This window comes from Tachyglossus aculeatus, chromosome 12, assembly GCF_015852505.1.
Source record: "Tachyglossus aculeatus isolate mTacAcu1 chromosome 12, mTacAcu1.pri, whole genome shotgun sequence".
NCBI classification, from domain to species: domain Eukaryota; kingdom Metazoa; phylum Chordata; class Mammalia; order Monotremata; family Tachyglossidae; genus Tachyglossus; species Tachyglossus aculeatus.
The window spans coordinates 23,470,227-23,493,073 of NC_052077.1; the positions used below are offsets into that span (position 1 = coordinate 23,470,227).

Genomic DNA, 22,847 nt, shown 5'->3' on the forward strand with positions numbered 1-22,847 from the left:
GATGTGTGACCTCGAGCAAGACACTTAAGTTTTCTTTGCCTCAGTTTCCTCACCTATAATTGGGGACTCAGTACCTGTTCCTCATCTTATTTACACTATGTCTGACCTAATCATTTTGGATCTAACCCAGTGCTTAGTAATAATAATAATAACGATGATGGTAGTTGTTAAGCGCTTATGATGTGCCAAGCACTGTTCTAAGCACTGCGATAGATACAAAGTTATCAGGTTGTCCCACATTGGGCTCACAGTCTTAATCCCCATTTCACAGGTGAGGTAACTGAGGCACAGAGAAGTTAAGAGACTTGCCCAAAGTCAAAAGGTTAACAAGTGGTGGAGCCAGGATTAGAACCCATGCCCTCTGACTCCCAAGCCCATGCTCTTTCCATCATCATCAATCATATTTATTGAGCGCTTACTATGTGCAGAGCACTGTACTAAGCGCTTGGGAAGTACAAATTGGCAACATATAGAGACAGTCCCTACCCAACATTGGGCTCACAGTCTTTCCACTGTCACACTGCTTTGCTTGGCACATAGTGAGTGCTTTAGAAATGCCACAATCTATGAATCATCTGCAAGGCAGTAGGGATTGTCTCTTTTTATTGCTATATTGTACTTCTCAAGCACTTAGTACAGTGCTCTGAACACAGTAAGTACTCAATAAAAACAATTGAATGAATGAAAGGCAAAAAGATTGTCCACAGATGAACCAGATGGCAGCACTCTCCCTTCTAGAGGGAAGAATAGTTGGTCTCTATTTACCTGTGGTGTGAGGACCAATTTAGCGTTTCAGCTCTAAGAACATTGTTCTGGGGCAATAAGTGGCTGGCATGTAATTGCACCATAAAGCAAAGTATCCATGAAATCAATTCATTCTGGACTCTGCAGATAGCCACAGAAAATGCATTAATTAAAAGGAAAATCAGGAAACCTTATCTGTTTTCTGAGATTTGACACTTATAAGAACCCCTTGCTGGGTTCTTGCAGCATCAAAATAGAAATGTTCTTTAAAATATAAAAAACAACTTCCAGGCTTCCCATTGACAGGGAGGGAAAGAATCCTGGAAGGCACATGTTTCTCTGACCCTTCTCTGAACCCTGGAAACCAGTCTCTGCCAGTGTTTGAGACTCTTTTAAATCCAAGGGAAAGGGAGGGTTTGTGGCCATATGGAGTCCTTGGAAAGAGATTGGGGAAAAAAAGCCATCTACAAAACTACAAATTAATGTCAAGGGAGAGAGCTACTGGGGCAAACAGTCTCTTTCCCTAGTCCCTTCCAGAGATTCAGATATAGATGCTTAGCTCAATATAACTCATCACTCAAAAGCAGGTAGATGGTTAGTATTTTGCAGTTACCTGGTTAGCAAATGGGCAAAAATCTGAAATTCATAAATTGCTACTCTCCTATTTCTCTTCCCTGGTCTTGTTTATCTGGTAAATCTGAATCTGGATCTGGATCTGAAAGATGTTGTTTATTTGGAAACTTGTTTCCTTCCCAGGAGGGCCTGCCCACCTTAGTGGGAGGCAGGAAGGGAGAGAAGCGCTGACCTGCATTGGCCCCGGACATCAGCCTCCTCCGGAGCTCCTAGCAGTCATGCCTCAAATTCTGGAGGGTGCCTGAGGGAAGTGCACTGTGGGGACTTTTGGTGGAGGGGAAGGGAAAACTGTTTTTATTGCAATTTAGCTTGGCGGAAAATTAACTTCTATTGCCTAGTAAATAGCAATGGACCTGCCCCATCTATGAGAACAGAAAAGCAGCGTAGCCTAGTGGAAAGAGCACAGGCCTGGGAATCAGAGGACCTGAGTGTTAATGCCAGTTCTGCCACATTCCTGCTGTGGGACCTTAGGCAAATCACTTAAATTCTCTGGGCCTCAGTAACCTCATCTGTAAAATGGGGATTAAATCCTACTCCTTCCTACTTATACTGTGAACCCTGTGTGGCACAGGGACTGTATCCAACTTGATTATCTTATATTTACCCCAGCACTTAGTATAGTGCTTGGCACATAGACGTAACAAAAATCATAATTATTATTCATGTGATTATTAGGCCAGAAAATCATCATTTAAGAATTTTTCAGTCCCCATTTGAAACTCAGGTCTCATCAGAGATCTGGGCAGAACAAGTCTAGGAATCCAGCTCAGAAAACTGTGGGAGAGGCTAATCCCCATCCCCCGACCTGGTGGGGACACCTGCTCATGTGGACACAGTGTTTTACATACAGTAAGTGCTAAATAAATACGACTGAATGAATAGACATTCAAACAGCTCTCCCCCTCTTACCTCACCTTGCTCATCTCCTACTACAACCCACCCTACAAACTTTGCTCCTCTAAATGCCAACCTACTCACTGTACCTTGATCTCGTCCTTCTCATTGTGGACTCTCACCCACATCCTCCTTCTGGTCTGGAATTCCCACCCATATCGTATCCAACAGTCCTCACCTCTCCCCACCTTCAGAGCCCTCCTGAAATCACTTCTCTTCCAAGTAGCCTTCCTTCACTAAACCCTTATTTCTCCTACCTGCTCTCCCCTTTGCAATGCTTGTGGATTTAGATCTGTATTACTATTATCATTATTGTATTTGTTAAGGGCTTAATATATGTCAAGTACTGTTCTAAGAACTGGGGTTGATACAAGTTAATCAAGTTGGACACAGGCCTTGTCCTCAGTACTTAGTACAGTTCCTAGCACATAGTAAGCACTTAGCTTAACAAATACCATTTAAAAAAACCCCACTTTGGAGATATTCAGTAAACTCTGTGCTACCCAGAAAACTCTAATAGCTGGTAATCAATCAATCATATTTACTGAGTACTTACTGTGTGCAGAGCACTGTACTATGCACTTAGGAGAGTAAAATGAAGCAGGGTTATATTGTAGCATTATTGCAGTTATATCGGTAGAGCTTTAGAGTTCTCTTTTACAAGGTCACCCCCTAGATGGGGAAACAGGTCCCTTGGGGCTTTTGCATAAACTCTTTGGTCATCTAATTAGTAAACAACTTCAGCTCAGCCAACCAGTGAACAACCTCTCCACACCGACATCTCTTTCCTCCACCTTCAAGCTAACCTGATTCCTCAAGGATGTTCTCCATCAACTCTAGCAGGACTGCCTTAGGCAGGTTTTGCTGTTTCTACTCTATGTCATCATCCATCAGCAGTTTCAGATCAAAGTCTTCTAGCCTTAGTCTGAGCCAGAGTTCCCTATTCTGTTCCTTTGCTCCAGGCAGATCTACCTGGGGCTTTCAGAAGCACTTCATCTACTGATTATTCCAAGTTTCCTGATGGTTAGCTTTGGCTCTTAGTTTCCTAGAATTTTTGACAAAATCAATCAATGATATTTATTGAGATTTTACTGTGAGGAGAGCACTATACTGAATTGCTTGGGAGAATACATGGCACCTCCCACTCCCCCAGGTGATCAGATAAAAAATCTTCGACCATACCATCTAACAATCTGATAGTAATAATGGCATTTATTAAGCACTTACTATGTGTCAAGCACTGTTCTAAGCATTGGGATAATAATAAATAATGATGGCATTTGTTAAGTGCTTACTGTGTGCAAAGCACTGTTCTAAGCACTGAGGAGGTTACAAGGTGATCAGGTTGTCCCACGGGGGGCTCACGGTCTTAATCCCCATTTGACAGATGAGGGAACTGAGGCCCAGAGAATCAATCAAGCAATCAATCAATCATATTTATTGAGTGCTTACTGTGTGCAGAGCACTGTACTAAGCACTTGGGAAGTACAAGATGGCAACATATAGAGACAGTCCCTACCCAACAGTGGGCTCACAGTCTAAAAGGGGGAAGTTAAGTGACTTGCCCAAAGTCACACAGCTGGCAATTGGCAGAGCCGGGATTTGAACCCATGACCTCTGACTCCCAAGCCCAGGCTCTTTCCACTGAGCCATGCTGCTTCTCACAAGTTAACACAAGTTAATCAGGTGAGTCCACATGGGACTCACAATGTAGGAGGGAGAAGAGGTATTGCATCCCTATTTTACAGATGAGGAAACTGAGGCACAGAACAGTGAATACATTTGCCCAAAGTCCCACAGCAAGCAGTTGGCAAAGCCGGTGTTAGAACTCAAGTCCTCTGATTCCCAGGCCTATATTCTGTTAGACCATGCTGCTTCTCTAACTTTCCTTATAGAAACTCACTATGGCCCTCTCATCCACAAATTTATCCAAATCTTCCTTCAACCTAATGACGTCTCTGGCCTGCTTCACTTCCTGTTGTAACGAATTCCATATGTTTGCCAGCCACTCTGAGGAACTGTTTCCTTTGTCTTAACCCTACCACCTTCAACTTCAGCGGGTGCCCTCAGTCATGGAGTTGTGTGATTTAGTGAACAACAATCTTGTGTTTGCCCTGGTCACCTTTATCGTTTATCAACTTTAAAGCTATTCCTTTTCAGCCTTCATCTTTCCAGAGTGCTCTGGAATAGTGCTGGTACAGTGATCTGCACACAGCAAGAGCTCAGTAAATACGATTGAATGAATGAATGAATGAGATGCTCCATCCCCTTGATTATTTTAATTGCTCTCTGTCCCTTTTCTAGTACTTTCTTGTTCCTTTTATGGCTACTAGAATTGCAAACAGTAGTCCAAAAATAGGTGAACCATGGTTCTATTTTAAACTCTACATTGCTTCTTTAAGAACAAAGCTATGAAAATTTTCATGGTTAAAAACAGGGGATTTCAGGGTTTTAAAAATTCAAATGGTCTTTCACTTTCCCCTGTGTAGATCTGCCATTGAGAGAAACAAGCGAGGTACGATACCACACACATTCAAGCAGAGCTCTAGATTTGGGAGAACAGAAGGAACTCTGCCTTGTTTCCCTTGGGTAAAATCATTCTTCAAGCAAAATATTAAGCATAAGATTTGTTCTAAGTAAGGATTTGAGCTGTCACAATTAGAAGCTAAAGAGTCAGAGTGCGTACTTCAATGACTTATGTCCTGTGACTCAGAAAAGCTGCTGTTCTGTTACTGCATAATTAAGACCTTGTGTGGCTGGTCTTATACTTTTTAGGAGGTGCAGGAAAATTTTCCCTCGAAATAGTCTTAGTTTATTACTGCTTTCGGTTATTGTTGCCACCATATTTATCTTCCCCCTAAAGTAGAAATAGCTGGTCCTGGGTTTAAATGTTTCAAACCGATCCCCGATAGATTGCTCAGTAAATCATATTTGAATCGCTAGCCAATTGGGTAGGAGTTTTTTCTTTTTAATAATGCCAGGCCTTGCTTATTTAAACCATTTTCTCCTCTGCAAGTGGTCACACAATAGCATACATCAGCAAGACGAAAATGCCAATCTGGAAACATGTTGGGAAACATAAGCTTCTTCTCCCAAGCTAACCATTTCTAAAACAGGGTAAAGGATGATTCATTCATTCATTCAATCGTATTTATTGAGCACTAACTGTGTGCAGAGCACTGTACTAAGTGCTTAGGAAGTACAAGTTGGCAACATATACAGATGGTCCCTACCCAACAGTGGGCTCACAGTCTAGAAGGGGGAGACAGACAACAAAACAAAACATATTAACAAAATAAAATTAATAGAATAAATATGTACAAGTAAAATAAATAAATAGAGTAATAAATATGTACAAACATATATACATATATACATATATACAGGTGCTGTGGGGAGGAGAAGGAGGTAAGGTGGGGGGGGATGGGGAGGGTGAAGAGGTGGAGAGGAAGGAGGGGGCTCAGTCTGGGAAGGCCTCCTGGAGGAGGTGAGCTCTCTCAGTAGGGCTTTGAAGGGAGGAAGAGAGCTAATGACCCCTTAGACTTGACCTAGGTATGCAAGAACCCAAAACTGTTTCTTTTCCCCGCTGCAAACAGACCTGCTGTGACACAACAAACAAAACTTGAGCAAATCTGTGTGAAGTCACTCCTGTCTCAGATGATACTTGCACTCTTTCAGATACTCTCATTTTTTCTACAAGGTGGGAGTTACATTCTCACCTAATTCCACATTAAGGAAACCTCACTATACAGAAGGCACACCTTGACCGATCAATGAATCAATGCTCTTCTCTAGAATGCAAACTCAATGTGGACTCTGCTAAATCTGTTGTATTGTACTCTTCCAAGCGTTTAGGACAGTGGTCTGCATACAGTAAGCTTTTGATAAATACTACTGATTGAGCCCTTACTGTGTTCAGAGCACTGGACCAACGCTGCACACAAGCTCACAACCATTTTTTTCTGAAACCACATTGCGGTTTGTCCAGGTAGAAGCATGCTGTCAGCAGAACATTCCTGAATTCTTCCATCACATTCGATTCAAAGCTTACATTGACAACACATAATGAATACACTAAAAGTACATTTGAAGGTCTGCTGACTCCGGTTTCATAATGCCTAAATAATAATCCACTTTCAAGCAGGGAACTGTCAACTGATTCTGTTGTATTATACTTTCCTAAGTGCTCTTCACATAGTAAGTGCTCAATAAATACCACTGATTCATTATGTGAATTGTACTTTCCAAGCGCTTAGTACAGTGCTCTTGGCACAGTAAGCGCTCAGTAACTATGATTGAATGAACAAAGCCACTTCCTAGGGACTGTTGGGAGGAAGAGGGGCCAGATGGATGGATAGAGTGTAATAATAATAATAATAATAATAATAATAATAATAATAATAATGGTGATGATGGTATTTGTTAAGCGCTTACTATGTGCAAAGCACTGTTCTAAGCGCTGGGGAGGATACAAGGTAATCAGGTTGTTCCACAGGGGGCTTACAGTCTTAATCCCCATTTTACAGATGAGGTAACTGAGGTGCAGAGAAGTTAAGTGACTTGCCCAAAGTCACACAGCTGACAAGTGGCAGAGCCAGGATTCGAACCCGTGACCTCTGACTCCAAAGACTGGGCTCTTTCCACTGAGCCACACAGCTTCTCTGATAGATAGCCAGGCCAGACTAGAGCAACAAGCTCCACATCACCATGGCAACTCAGAGTTACATACAAGCATAGTCTTGGTGATTGCCAGGGGTGGTTCCCTGGAGTCACCATTATATCCCAATGCCAAGCTACCAGAGGAGCATTGTCATCCCCTCAGTCATCAATAGAGAGGATTCAAGCAGGAGATACTTGTATGGGTAGGGACCGTCTCTATATGTTGCCGACTTGCCCTTCCCAAGCGCTTAATACAGTGCTCTGCACACAGTAAGCACTCAGTAAATACGATTCAATGAATGAAAAAGGCCAACTGCAAGGGCTTGTTCCTATGATGATTGAACAAAGGTTGAATCCAGGTAGCGCAGGACAGGAGGAGATTGTAAATGATTGGCTGGTTGGGACTTGGTTTTGTCACCAGGCAGCCTAAGTGCTGAGCTAGGAATTCATTCCTGTGGCAATTCTAGGGGATTTCTAAAAGGTTTGCAGCTTTTAAATGCTACTTCCCAAGATGACTTTTAGGTTTCAAGGGAAAGGAACTGACTGGTATTTGAATTTACATCACTCACCCATCCCCTGACAAGAGTCATCTTAAAGTATTCTTCTTCCCATGACTTATTTCCTGAACCTCAAATTCCACTCAGGGTTTTAAGTGGCAATAAAAAAAGAGAAAAACCCAAGGCCATCAAGGGGTTTCCTGAGTTGAGATGTGCTCTTTCTAAGGTATAGAGCGTCTTCCCTATTTACAGATCTCAGTGCTTAGTACAGTGCCTGGCATATAGCAAGCACTTAAAAAATACCATTATAAATCTGGGTAAGAATATCAACGAGTCTAGATTGATTTAGCAAGTCTTGGATTTTCCCAGCAGTGTGATCCAGTGGAAATGATGCTTGCCCGGGAGTCAGAGGACCTGGGTTCTAATCCCAGCCTCACCACTTGTCTGCTATGTGACCTTGAGCAAATCAGTTTTCTCAGCTTGGGAAAGTACAGAGTAAAGAAGAGACACATTCCATGCCCAGAAGAAGCTCATATGGAACACACAAGTAAACATTTTTACAACTAGAGTGGCCAAATTAAATAGCAAAGTGTATATATATATATAAATATATAGATATAGATATATAAATAGGAACACTATCTACCCTAATGCTTAGAACAGTGCTTGACGCATAGTAATTACTTAACAAATACCATAATAATCTCTTTCCCTCCCTCCTTCCTTCTCTCCCTCCCTTCTTCGCTCCCTCCTTCCTTCCCTCCCTTCTTTGCTCCCTCCTTCCTTCCCTCCCTTCTTCCCTCCCTCCTTCCTTCCCTCCCTTCTTTGCTCCCTCCTTCCTTCCCTCCCTTCCTCCCTCCCTCCCTCCCTCTCTTTCAGCAGAGACAGGCCGGCAGGGACAGAGGCAGAGTGATCCATCTGTTCTTCTTCTCTAACCCACTGCCAGGTCTGCCCCCAAAGGTGGCATGAACCAGGACCACAGCAGCCAGTGGGAATGCCAACTGGGATGCAGCTGGAAGTACGGGAGAGCTGGGACTGGGGCTGCGTTGCCATTTTGGCAAGCTCCAGTGCCTCCCAACCATGAGACAGGAGTGGAGAATGCTCATTCTAGCTTCCTGCCCTACCCTGTCCACGAAACTATGGGGCAAACAAAATGACTTGCCCTTCAGTCCCAATCTTAAAGTATCAATCACCTCATCACCACTCCCTTCCACCCCCTTCCACTCCCCACTCGCCGACTCCTAATTCACTGTTTGTCGGGACACAGGCTGTGCCCTGCTGGCAGGGATTTGGGGTCAGTTTACAGTGGGATGTGATAACACATGCTCTGGATCAGTAGCAGTGGAATGTTTGGAGCTGCATTGCTGCCTCCTCATTAACAGGAGACCTCGCTAGACTCACAACTGGAGTATCGCCCAAAATAATTAAACCAGCCCCAAATCCAACCTCAGGGAAGCACGATAAATTTATACAATTAAAAATGAAATGGCACCTTTATCACCAGGATAGACTAAAGCCACAATTAAACTGAATAGCGTTGTGACTCTGTTAGCGGACAAGTTTTTCTATTTGCCTTCACACAGCTGGAGCGAGAATTTGAGGTTTTTCCTGGGACGTTGACAACCAGCGAAAGAAAAGTGATATTAGAAGCAACTGCGGAGAGAAGAAAATCAAATGGAAGGTATGAATTCTAATAACCCACTAGGTAAGTATCTGAGAGTAGAACAACATGAGTTGAAATCTGATATCCCTCAGGATTGAAGTAAAAGCTGACTGCTTGCTCCAGTGAGCCAAAAAATAAAAAACATGTAAGCGCAAGTATGTAGTCAGCAAAAGTATAATGCTTCATAAAACAGGACACAGAATTTTAAACCTAGATATTTAAGGCCTAATATACCTTTGTGAAAATTAAACTCATGTTCATCATGCATTCATTAGATTCCATTTTTTTTTACAAATCATGCCCATGTATTTATGTTTATTTTTGTCTATTGTTTTTTAATCACAAGGAAATTATTTTTTCATAGTAACTCAGAGGATCTGGTGATCTGTTATTTAGATAATTTCAGGATGGAAAAAAGAAAACATCTTTGGTAATCTTTCCTACCCCCTCTCTCCTGTCACCTGCCCAAGGATTAGATCCATTGTAAAATGGGAATTAAGACTATGAGCCCTCTATGAGATACGGACTGTGTCCAACCTGATTACTTTTTATCTATCCTGTGCTTAGTACACTGCATGGCACATAGTAAATGCTTAACAAATATCATTTTTAAAAAAGCAGCCATTTTTTCACAATTATAATGAATATATTTTATTACCCCTGTAAAGGTGCTGCTTTAGTTTGCAGAATTCTTTTTTAGAGTTTATGGGGGTTCTTCACAAAAATCTTGTATTGCTTTGTCACAGCCATTTTTTGTCTTGAGGGTTTCTGAACAACCTACCCAGAAAAGCAGTATTGGGTGGCCTTAAGTCACACAATAGAGTTCGTTTTGAATCTGGTATGAGGGAAATTAGCTACCCAATTCCTACAGGAGCCACATGTCTAAACTGCCATCCTGCTGAAAATATGGGGAATGATACCCCTGATTAAAGGCCAAAGAGGGCTTCTCTGGCAGTTGGGGCCTCAAAGCATGCTGAGAATAGAAGCTAAAATTATTTTATAAAGGGTGCAAATAATGCACCAGAGTAAATGAGATACATTTACCAAAAAAACAACACACAGTCCTTTGAAAAAGGAATATCAGCCATAATGGTCCCCAAGTACTTTCTAGGTGGAAATTTATTATTACAGATAGATGGGTGACAGAATTATCTCCATATTACAGGATGAGAAAATGAGTCACCCAAGGGATAACGTGACTTGATTGAGGTCATGTTTAACCAGTAGAAAAGCTGAGACTAAGATCTAGATATTCTAGTTGGCCCCTGAATCCACCAGTGTAAGAACTGGGAGCCAGTCCGTGATACTGGGCTTAAATGAGGACAGCAGATTTTCTTTTTCTTTTTTTTTCTCTCTCTCTTTCCTCTCTCTCTGCTCCTCTATGCACAAGTGTGAGCGATGAATGATTCCTCTACTTCATGAGTGCCCTGGTAGACCGTAACTGAGCCAGCTAGGGATAGGTACAGTGGCCACCGAGGGACTGCCATCACTCCCACAGGACCTTGCTTCCACCACTTTGGAACAGTATCAGGAAGCTGATCACTGGCATCAGCAAGGAAGCTTTTTTCCCACAGGAACTGTTAGCACTCTTCCAAAAGGAAAATTAACTGGAATATCTCCTCTGAATCTAACTCACCGTAGCCTTTTGGATGCTTCCCAAATGGAGTGAACTAAAAAAGCCCCAAAACATTACTTTGAAAGAAATATAAAAAGAAAAGAGTGATAATGTATTTGTGCCTATTCATCATCAAAACAATAGTTTTTCAGTGATAAAACAAAATTATGGTGGTCAAAAAAAAATCCGCTTGTGTTAATCTCTGTAATTAGTGTCTTCTTCTACTGTTGTAGATCATTCCTCTGTCTGTGGCTTTCCTTCTGTGTCACCCAACTAGGAGGGCTTGCAGCCTGTCTGCTAAATGGCATGCTGCAGTGAGCTGTTTGCCACCGTGGCTTTTAAGCTACTTGCGACTCTTACACAGTTGCAGATACTGCTTCTGTGTGCCCCTGAAGCGTTTCTGCTGTACGCTCCATTTGGGATTGTCCTTCTTGGATGCATTGGCTGTAGTATCCTGGCAATATCCATCTCTCTCATATGACCATCCCAGCGAATTTGAGTAGTAGTGAGCTTGGCTTCTGTGCGTGTGGAATCTGTTTGCAATCCATAACTTAGTTATTTCAAGCCACCTTTCACAGGAGTGGGTGCTCGAGAAGCAGAGAGTCACCTGTCATATCTCTTACATATTACTAATTGTAAACCAACTTGTCTTTAATTTTCCCTTCCTATTTCTCCATTTGTCTTCCCTCCCTCAATTTCTTTCCACCTTCCTCTCTCTCTCTCTCTTTCACTCTCACAACACACCCTTCAGTGAAGTTTAGCTATATTGACCATCTTTGAAAGCAAAGGAACTGAAATTATGGAAGGGTTGAATTGATAAAGGTTCATGTTGCTAAGCTGTGGTGTGAGTTCCCTTTTCCCCAAAACAGTTTAATAACTTTTTAATGTAGCCCAAACCTGGGACTTGGAAGACAGCAATGTAGGTATGATTGTGATCGAGTGGTGACTGAGGTTTTTTTTTTTTTTTTATGGGATTTGTTAAGCACTTATTCTGTGTCTGGCAAGCAATTAGGTAAGTACAAGGTAATCAGGTCGGACACAGTCCCTGTCTCACGTGGGGCTCCCAGTCTTAATCCCCATTTTACAGATGAAGTAAGTGAGGCCCAGAGAAGTTAAGTGACTTGCCCAAGGTTGCACAGCAGACAAATAGAGGAGCTGGGATTAGAACCCAGATCTTTCTGACTCCCAGCCCCATGCTCTATCCACAAGGCCATACTGCTTCTCAGAGGGGTTGCTCTTGGTCCTTAATCTCCCCCAACTAGGAGCCAGACACTGCCAGTGCAGGGACTCCTAAACTCCACTGATCCAACTCCCAACTCTCAGTGGGGTTGAGAGTTTCCTCCCTCCTCTTCCCTTACTTCATTCTCTTCTCTTCTTCCCATTCCCTTTCTTCCCCTCCAATCCCCGCTCCTTTTCCCACATATAATCTTCCTACCTTCTAGAAAGTTCAGTTGATTCTTAAGAATCAACTGAGGAGAGTGTGGTCTCCTGTGTGGTCATTTAGAATTAATAGTTCCACTGCCTCAATCTGAGTTTTCTGTCCCCTCAGGCCTTTACCTTCCCCTATAAACTCTGAAGAGAGTGGAGCAAAGAATAATGAGGTTGCATCAGGACATATGGTGTCAACCCTAACAGTGTAAAGTCTACTTCATAAAATCCTTCTGGAAGCCAGGTGGACTTCTCTTAATTAAATCCAGTCCCTAATTGCAAAATGTCAGTTCAGAACTATGTGACTAGCCCCATTCTTTTGTTTACAGAATGCCACTAATTATTCCTCGTTGTGTGGGAACCTCAGAAATCAAGAATAATACTGAGGCTCATTTTCTCCCTGGGCAAGCGAACCCTAGGAACTGTGTGAGGGAGTCTCTCAATTGCAAAGAAACAGGAACCGCCACATTGCCCTCTTTCAGTCATCTTTGTGAGATGCCAGCCTACAGAACAGCTGGGTTTTTCTACACAACTGCCCACAAATATGAGCTATTCTTCTCTAATTGACTGTGGGTGAATAACTGTTCATTTTATATCCCATGTATGACTTTATTTTTTGAAGTAGTTCCTCCTGCCTTCTCCCACTTGGCTTGTATTCAGTATTTTACATTTGGGATGTGCTTTGCCCTCAACTGTTATTTACTCCTTATGCTCTCCTTAAAAATACCTTCTTCCTTGCAACTTAGTTTGCATTGCCTACAGAAAGCTAAACTGCAATTAGGCCCTGGTGCTTGCATGAGGTGGGTAAATGGAACAGAGTCAGGCAAGAACTGAGAAACAGCACTTCCCTTCCAGTCCAGGGTGTAGATAATTAGAAGGATTCATTGGAACCCTTTAAAATAAAATTACCTTCAAACAAAGAAGACATGGTTTGCATTTCTAGACATTAGACCCAATGGCTTCTCTTTCTACTGATGTTCCTTTGTCCTAGTTTTTCATCTCTAAAATGAGAGTGAGTTCTGTTCTGATTTTTGAGAAGGATTTTTTATACCTTAGATCAAAGACCTTACATGAAGAAGCACAAGCCTAACGGGAGAGTGGCTTGGTCCAGGAAATTTACTCAAACCTGGAAGTTTAGAATCCTGGCTATTTCCAAGGGGAAATATGCATATGTTACAATGTAAAGGCTAGAAAGGAAAGAACAGTCTAATTTGGCTGAGAGGTCAACATTACCTTGAATTTGTCGGTTAAGGAAACACTTTTAAACTGTTTCAGTTGGGACTTCAGTTGAGCTTATAAGTAGACAATCAGAAGTAGAACTCCAACCTCAGGTAATTTTAATTTTATAATAATAAGAAAATTTACTTTCCCCATGTTTATAAATTTAAATCATTATGAGATAGTATTCTAACATCTAACTTTGTGTTGGTCTGGGATGAAAGTAGATTTAACTGGGATGGAGAAAATAAGAACTGGCCACACATCCATTTTCAGGCAATATTTCTCTGCATTTAAATACATGAAATCAATCAAACAGGGCTATTTACCGAGTGCTACTGTATCCAGAGCAATGTATTAAGACCTTGGGAGAGAACAATTCAAATCTGTTTTCAAGAAGTCTGGAGCTTAGTAGTTGGAAAAAGGACTTACTTAGAAGCAGTGATATGAAATATATATATTTTACTGATGGGATACATTCCCCCCACCGCCCCCCCCCAGCAAAAAAGACCCTCATTAATAGTTTATTGTTTTACTTAAACAGAATTTCCAATTTACTTTCTCTCTTTTTCCTTAGAGCTTTTTGGTGCCTGACCTAGATAGTGCTTACAAGATGAACCATTATTTTTTCTCACAAATTGACAAATTATAGAATTCCTATTAGCAAGAGATTCTTGGAAATAATTTGGGGTATTTTTTTAATGGTATTTGTAAAATGCTTCCTATGTACCAAGCACCGCTCTAAGTGCTGGGGTAGATATCTATTCCCCCTCCTTCCTCTCCCCCTTCTCCCCCTCCCCATCCCCCCCACCTTACCTCCTTCCCTTCCCCGCAGCACCTGTATATGTGTATATATGTTTGTACGCATTTATTACTCTATTTATTTTTTTTATTTGTACATATTTATTCTATTTATTTTATTTTGTTAATATGTTTTGTTTTGTTGTCTGTCTCCCCCTTCTAGACTGTGAGCCCGCTGTTGGGTAGGGACCGTCTCTATATGTTGCCAACTTGTACTTCCCAAGCTCTTAGTACAGTGCTCTGTACACAGTAAGCACTCAATAAATACGATTGAATGAATGATGAATGAATACAAGATTATCAGGTTGGACACAGGTTTTAATCCCCATTTTACAGATGAGGTAACTGAGGCCCAGAGAAGTTAAGTGACTGACCCAAGTTTACACAGCAGACAAGTGGAGGAGTCGGGATTAAAACCCAGGTTTAATCCCAGGCCTGTGCTCTACCCACTAGGCTGCACTGCTTCCTTATTTGATTTGAGAATACCCCTTTTCTACTATTAAGAATTGATTTTTACCTCAGTGAATTTTACCAAAATGATTTAATATTTCAAGCAATGGCCGCCATTTTGTGAAGGTCCTTTGCTGAGCCCAGAGGGGATGACTTTGCTTCCTGGCAGAAGCTGGGCCTAGCTTTCAGAGTTAAGAAAATGGGTAGGACTGACAAAGGTTTCCAGGCACATCACTGCCCTGTTCCATGGGCTGTTCTGGGAGCAGAGACCTTTCCTGCTGGAGTCTGCAGATGTAGGAGAGTGATGTGAAGAGCTACAGAACCGGAAATGATTTCTGCATTTCTCCCCAGCTCGCCCTGTCAACAAAAATAGCTGCGTTAAAGGGGTATCTTGGAGTGGGCTCCCCTCCTGCCTTCAGGACATCTCTATTTGGATGTCCCACTGACACCTCAAACTTAACATGTCCAAAACAGAAGACCTCATTTTCCTATGCAAACTCTGTGCTCTCGAGCCCTCCCCATCCCTGTAGATAATACTACTATCCTCCCCAACTCACCAACCTGTAATTGGGACATTACCTTTGACTCATCTCTCTCATACAAGCCACATATTCAATCTGTCACCAAATCCTGTTAGTTCTACCTTCATAAAATCACTAAAATCCATCCTTTCCTCATCATCCAAACTACTACTATGCTGATTCAGGCACTTAACCTATTCCAGCTGACTATTGCATCAGCCTCCTCGCTGACTTCCCTTTCTCCTATTTCTCCCCACTCCAGCCCTTACATCACTCTGCTGCCCGGATCATTGTTTTTAAAAAAACATTCTGTCCACATCTTCTCAATTCTCAAGAATCTCCAGTGGCTGCCCATCCACTGTCACATCTAACAGAAACACCCTAACTAACCATCAGTTTTAAAGCACGCATTGTTTGCCCCTTCGCACCTTATCTTGCTGATTTTCTAGTATAACTGAGCCCATACACTTGGCTTCTTCAACTCCAACCTACTCACTGTACCTTTATGTCATCTATCTCTCCACTGAACCCATATTCACATCCTCCCCACTGGCCTGGAGCGCTCTCTCCCATCATATTCAATGGACCACCACTCTCCTCACCTTCAAAACCGTACATAAATCACATCTCCTCCAAGAGGCCTTCCTAGACTAAGCCTTCATTTTCCCTGCTCCATCACCCTTCTGCATTGCCTTTGCACTTAGCCCTGTAATAGTAATAGTAATAATGGCATTTGTTAAGCGCTTACTACGTGCAAAGCACTGTTCTAAGTGCTGGACCTTTTAAGCATTTGATATTCAGCCCATCCTCAACACCGCAACGCTTATGTACATATCCATATTTTTAGTCTCCATCTCCCCATCTAGGCTGCAAGCTCGCTGTGGGCAGGGTACCTACCAACTCTGTTGTATTGCACCCTACCAGGCATTTACTACAGTGCTCCGCATGTAGTAAGCACTTCATAAATATCATTAACTGGTTGATTTCTACACTTTGTGGGCAGGATTCGCCAATCGCAGCTTTGCCCAGAAGGTAACTGTGATTTTCTGCCTACCTATCCAATACTCAATGTATCCCCTAGTTCCATTATTCTCTCGAAAACAAATCATTTTACTTCTCTGTGCCTCAGTTTCCTCATCTGTAAAATGGGGATTCAATACCTGTCCTCCCTCTTACTTAGAATGTGAACCTCATGTGGAACAGGAACCGTGTCTGACCTGATTGTCTTGTATCTATCCCAGTGCTTAGTACAGTGCTTAGCATACAGTAAGTGCTTAAAATACTACAATTATTATTATTATTAATTTAGCACAGGAGATTGGTCAAGAGCCTGAAAAAATGGATATACTGGATTTGAATCTTATTAAAAATAGAAAATCTGGCCCATAGTTATGGCATTGCACTTCAACATTTGTTCTGTTTACATCAATAGATTGCTACTAGTAAATCTTGAAAAGGCTGAGGAAAATGTTGCAGACTAGAAAACATATTTCAGGATCAAAACTTTCTTGAACTTATTTGTAAGGTTGCTATGCATTTTATGTCCTTCCCAAATGGCAGAGTGTGTCCAAGAGGATCTACACATCTGCCCTAAATAAACAGGCCACCTGGGGTTTGTACTGTCTTCCATTTTATAAGTAACTTTAAGTTGAACAGCATATTTGCTCAAGTGGTTAAGCAAGTACTCTCTTATTTAAGAATACACATGGAACAGAGGTGTTAATTTCTTAAATACTCTCTAACACAGCAGGGGCTCTACAGGAGGGGGTGGTGAGACAAATACCTGGGGAAAAGGAATGAAGGGGAAAAAAGAGGGAAAAATTATTCGTTATGGGCAGGGAACTGGTCTGGTAATTCCATTGTCTGGTACTGTCCCAAGGCCTAGTACAGTGCTTAGTAGAGCACAGAGTAAGCACTCAAATACAATTGATGAGATTAGAAAAGCAGTGCTAAAAAGGAAAATGTTGGCAAGGAATAGGAAGGCAAGAGATAAAGATGAAATGAGAAATGGGTGAGAAACTTGGTGGGTAATTCATGTTGGAAAATTAAAACCTCCATTTTTTTCCAAGTTGCAAATGTATTAAGGTGTAATCTTTTCTTCCCTCATAATAGCTTCATGGATGCTCCCAAGTCTATGAAACACTTCACGTTGGTATCTTCCAAGTAGTCAAAAGCAGCTGATTAGGTCATTTAGCCTTTGGAAGCGATATTACTGGAAACAGGATGGAACTGAATTCACAATACCGTCCAGTCTGGGCCAAGAGGCAAGAATGTGAATGATCCATAATTCATTTGTCCATTCTTGTTCCTCTGTCCTTGCTAGTGACCACCATAGTTTTATCGTCTAGACTGCAAGACTCCATATGCGATTAAATAAAGGATCAATGTGGCTTGACAGGTGTGCAATTTTATTTTCCCGGTCTCCTTTCATCGAATTTCTCATAGTCTATTTCCTACCAGCAGTGCAGGAAACAGCTTAAGGATCTCTAAGACATTTTCCCATACTTTCAGGACATGCCAGCAAACTGCCGAGCACACCAACACCGTGTAATTGGCATTGACCAGGTTTAAAGTGAGTAGAACTCATGGGATCTCAGATCAATCAATCAATCAATCAATCGTATCTATTGAGCGCTTACTGTGTGCAGAGCACTGTACTAAGCACTTGGGAAGTACAAGTTGGCAACATATGAGCGCTCTCTCTAGCTCAAGAAAGAAAGAAAGAAAAAAAAAACCCAAACTGGAAAATATACTTCAAGCAGGCACAAAGGATGAGTGATGTGTGGCATCCCCCTTTATCTATAAAGCCTAGGATCCTCCCACCATCTTACTAGGATTGGACAGGAAGGCAACTGCTTCATATTCTCCTACAGAAGGAATAATAAAAAAAGGCTGCCATTTGTACATGAAGCATCTGCCTGAAGTGGAGAGGATGGTTCTAATTCACCTAGGAATGGTGGTGCAAGGTAACACCTGTTTATCTTGGATCATTTCCATAAAGGCCGCAAGCAAGGCATCTCTATTGAGGTTAGACTTTGAGGGGACCTTGGCGAGCTTTCTCCCCCCAAATGCCAGTCCCCCGAAGTCAGCGGCTAGCCTTTCGGCAGAAGGAACGGTTAGTCCTGTGGTTTCACTCCCGTTTCCTCTGACGACCGCTGAATTATTTCCATCCGGACTCTGTGGGCAGCCTGCTGCGGGGGCTCTCTTTGAATGGGGGCTCGAAGGGAGGGGGCAGGGCGAAGGCAGAGTTCTGCCCTGTGCCCCCTCACCTTCCCACCAGCAGATGCAGGGGAAATTGCGGGGAAGGGGCCCGGAGCCATTTCCCCTTTAGTGTCTCTCTCCCAGCCTCAGCGTGGTGCCTCTGGATCCTCAAGAGCCACCCAATCTGCCTTTTTGTTCTATAATAATAATGCTGGCATTTGTTAAGCGCTTACTATGTGCAAAGCGCATTTCTAAGCGCTGGACGGGGGGGCGATACTAGGTGATCAGGTGGGGCTCACAGTCTTAAACCCCATTTTACAGATGAGGTCACTGAGGCATGGAGAGGAGCCCGTTGGTGGGTAGGGACTGTCTTTATATGTTGCCGATTTGTACTTCCTGAACGTTTAATACAGTGCTCTACACAGAATAAGCGCTCAATTTCTAGACTGTGAGCCCGTTTTTGGGTAGGAACCATCTCTATATGTTGCCTACTTGTACTTCCCAAGCGCCTAGTCCAGTGCTCTGCACACAGTAAGTGCTCAAGAAATGATGTTAAGCACTTACTATGTGCCAAGCACTGTTCTAAGCGTTGGGTGGATACAAGGTGATCAGGTTATCCCACGTGGGGCTTACAGTCTTCATCCCCATTTTACTGGGGCACAGAGAAGTTAAGAGGCTTGACCAAGGTCCCACAGCTGACAAGTGGCGGGGTCAGGATTCGAACCCATGACCTCTGACTCCGAAGCCTGAGCTCTTTCCACCGATCCACGCTGCTTTGAGAAGCATCGTGGCTCGGTGGAAAGAGCCCGGGCTATGGAGTCAGAGGTCATCGGTTCAAATTCCTGCCCACCACTTGTCAGCTGTGGGACCTTGGTCAAGGCTTTTAACTTCTCTGTGCCCCAGTAAAATGGGGATGAAGACTGTAAGCCCCACATGGGGCAAGTCACTTTACTTCTCTGTGCCTCAGTGACCTCATCTGTAAAATGGGGATTCAGAATATAAGCCCCTCGTGGGACAGCCTGATCACCTTGTAACCTACCCAGCGTTTAGAACAGTGCTTTGAACACAGTAAGAACTTAATAAATGCCGTCCAAAAAATACGATTTAATTAATTCATTCATTCAATCGTATTTACTGAGTGCTTACTATGTGCAGAGCACTGTACTAAGCACTCGGGAAGTACAAGTTGCCAACGTATAGAGACGGTCCCTACCCAACAGTGGGCTCACAGTCTAAAAAACGTGGATGAGTAAAAAATGAGTAAAATGAGTAAAAAATGTAAAAAGGTGGATGAGTAAAAAATGAGTAAAAAAAATGAGTAAAAAATGTGGATGAGTCCCTACGCAACAACGGGTTCATGGCCTGCTTCCCAAGCGCTTAATACATCATCATCATCATCATCATCAATCGTATTTATTGAGCGCTTACTGTGTGCAGAGCACTGGACTAAGCGCTTGGGAAGTCCAAGTTGGCAACGTATAGAGACCGTCCCTACGCAACAGCGGGCTCACAGTCTAAAAAACGTGGATGAGTAAAAAATGAGTAAAATGAGTAACAAAGGTAAAAATGTGGATGAGTAAAAAATAAGTAAAAAAAATGAGTAAAAAATGTGGATGAGTCCCTTCCCAACAAGGGGTTCACAGCCTGCTTCCCAAGTGCTTAATACATCATCATCATCATCATCATCAATCGTATTTACTGAGTGCTTACTGTGTGCAGAGCACTGGACTAAGCGCTTGGGAAGTCCAAGTTGGCAACGTATAGAGACCGTCCCTACCCAACAGTGGGCTCACAGTCTAAAAAATGCGGATGAGTAAAAAATGAGTAAAATGAGCAAAAAAGGTAAAAAAAGTGGATGAGTAAAAAATGAGTAAAAAAAATGAGTGAAAAATGTGGATGAGTCCCTACCCAACAAGGGGTTCACAGCCTGCTTCCCAAGCGCTTAATACATCATCATCATCATCATCATCAATCGTATTTATTGAGCGCTTACTGTGTGCAGAGCACTGGACTAAGCGCTTGGGAAGTCCAAGTTGGCAACGTATAGAGACCGTCCCTACCCAACAGTGGGCTCACAGTCTAAAAAACGTGGATGAGTAAAAAATGAGTAAACTGAGTAAAAAATGTAAAAAGGTGGATGAGTAAAAAATGAGTAAAAAAAATGAGTAAAAAATGTGGATGAGTCCCTACGCAACAACGGGTTCACGGCCTGCTTCCCAAGCGCTTAATACATCATCATCATCATCATCATCAATCGTATTTATTGAGCGCTTACTGTGTGCAGAGCACTCGACTAAGCGCTTGGGAAGTCCAAGTTGGCAACGTATAGAGACCGTCCCTACCCAACAGTGGGCTCACAGTCTAAAAAATGTGGATGAGTAAAAAATGAGTAAAATGAGTAAAAAAGGTAAAAATGTGGATGAGTAAAAAATGAGTAAAAAAAATGAGTAAAAAATGTGGATGAGTCCCTTCCCAACAAGGGGTTCACAGCCTGCTTCCCAAGTGCTTAACACATCATCATCATCATCATCATCATCAATCGTATTTACTAAGTGCTTACTGTGTGCAGAGCACTCGACTAAGCGCTTGGGAAGTCCAAGTTGGCAACGTATAGAGACCGTCCCTACCCAACAGTGGGCTCACAGTCTAAAAAACGTGGATGAGTAAAAAATGAGTAAAATGAGTAACAAAGGTAAAAATGTGGATGAGTAAAAAATAAGTAAAAAAAAATGAGTAAAAAATGTGGATGAGTCCCTATCCAACAGCGGCTTCACGGCCTGCTTCCCAAGCGCTTAATACATCATCATCATCATCATCATCAATCGTATTTATTGAGCGCTTACTGTGTGCAGAGCACTGGACTAAGCGCTTGGGAAGTCCAAGTTGGCAACGTATAGAGACCGTCCCTACCCAACAGTGGGCTCACAGTCTAAAAAACGTGGATGAGTAAAAAATGAGTAAAATGAGTAACAAAGGTAAAAATGTGGATGAGTAAAAAATAAGTAAAAAAAAATGAGTAAAAAATGTGGATGAGTCCCTATCCAACAGCGGCTTCACGGCCTGCTTCCCAAGCGCTTAATACATCATCATCATCATCATCATCAATCGTATTTATTGAGCGCTTACTGTGTGCAGAGCACTGGACTAAGCGCTTGGGAAGTCCAAGTTGGCAACGTATAAAGACCGTCCCTACCCAACAGCGGGCTCACAGTCTAAAAAACGTGGATGAGTAAAAAATGAGTAAAATGAGCAAAAAAGGTAAAAATGTGGATGAGTAAAAAATGAGTAAAAAAAATGAGTGAAAAATGTGGATGAGTCCCTACCCAACAAGGGGTTCACAGCCTGCTTCCCAAGCGCTTAACACATCATCATCATCATCAATCGTGTTTATTGAGTGCTTACTGTGTGCAGAGCACTGGACTAAGCGCTTGGGAAGTCCAAGTTGGCAACGTATAGAGACCGTCCCTACCCAACAGTGGGCTCACAGTCTAAAAAATGTGGATGAGTAAAAAATGAGTAAAATGGGTAAAAAATGTGGATGAGTAAAAAATGAGTAAAAAAATGAGTAAAAAATGTAAAAAATGTGGATGAGTCCCTACCCAACAAGGGGTTCACAGCCTGCTTCCCAAGCGCTTAACACATCATCATCATCATCAATCGTGTTTATTGAGTGCTTACTGTGTGCAGAGCGCTGGACTAAGCGCTTGGGAAGTCCAAGTTGGCAACATATAGAGACAGTCCCTACCCAACAGTGGGCTCACAGTCTAAAAAATGCGGATGAGTAAAAAACGAGTAAAATGAGTAAAAAAAAAGAGTAAAAAATGTAAAAATGTGGATGAGTAAAAAATGAGTAAAAAATGTGGATGAGTCCCTACCCAACAAGGGGTTCACAGCCTGCTTCCCAAGCGCTTAACACATCATCATCATCATCAATCGTGTTTATTGAGCGCTTACTGTGTGCAGAGCACTGGACTAAGCGCTTGGGAAGTCCAAGTTGGCAACATATAGAGACCGTCCCTACCCAACGGCGGGCTCACAGTCTAAAAAACGCGGATGAGTAAAAAATGAGTAAAATGAGTAACAAAGGTAAAAATGTGGATGAGTAAAAAAGGAGTAAAATGAGTAACAAAGGTAAAAATGTGGATGAGTAAAAAAGGAGTAAAATGAGTAAAAAATGTGGATGAATCCCTACCCAACAACGGCTTCACGGCCTGCTTCCCAAGCGCTTAATACAGCGCTCTGCACACAGTAAGAGCTCAAGGAATACGAGGGAAGGATGAATGGATGGATGGATGAATGAATGAATGGATGGGGGAATAAGGGTGTCGGCGGTGCGTTTTTATTTTTGGTGAGCCCGGCCAAAAGAAGAGAAAGGAGGACGGGGGATTAGAGGGGCGGGCTGCGTGGGGGGGGGGGGGGTGCCCGCCCCTTTGGGCTCCCCCGCCTCCCGGGGCCACGTGGTGCGGGGCTGGGGGCTGGTGGCGGGGGGCTGTGGATGGTCGTGCGGGCCTGGCCGCGCTGTA

The 22,847-nt window shown here is 42.6% G+C and overlaps 1 long non-coding RNA gene across 1 annotated transcript; it reads left to right on the top strand.

Moving 5' to 3' along the window:
• The first annotated feature begins 2,038 nt into the window (after positions 1–2,038).
• On the top strand, positions 2,039–17,485 carry LOC119935784. Its single transcript, XR_005453442.1, has 4 exons — positions 2,039–2,226; positions 8,307–8,445; positions 9,011–9,108; positions 17,236–17,485. It is a non-coding gene; the product is annotated as an uncharacterized LOC119935784 (long non-coding RNA).
• The last annotated feature ends 5,362 nt before the right edge of the window (positions 17,486–22,847 follow it).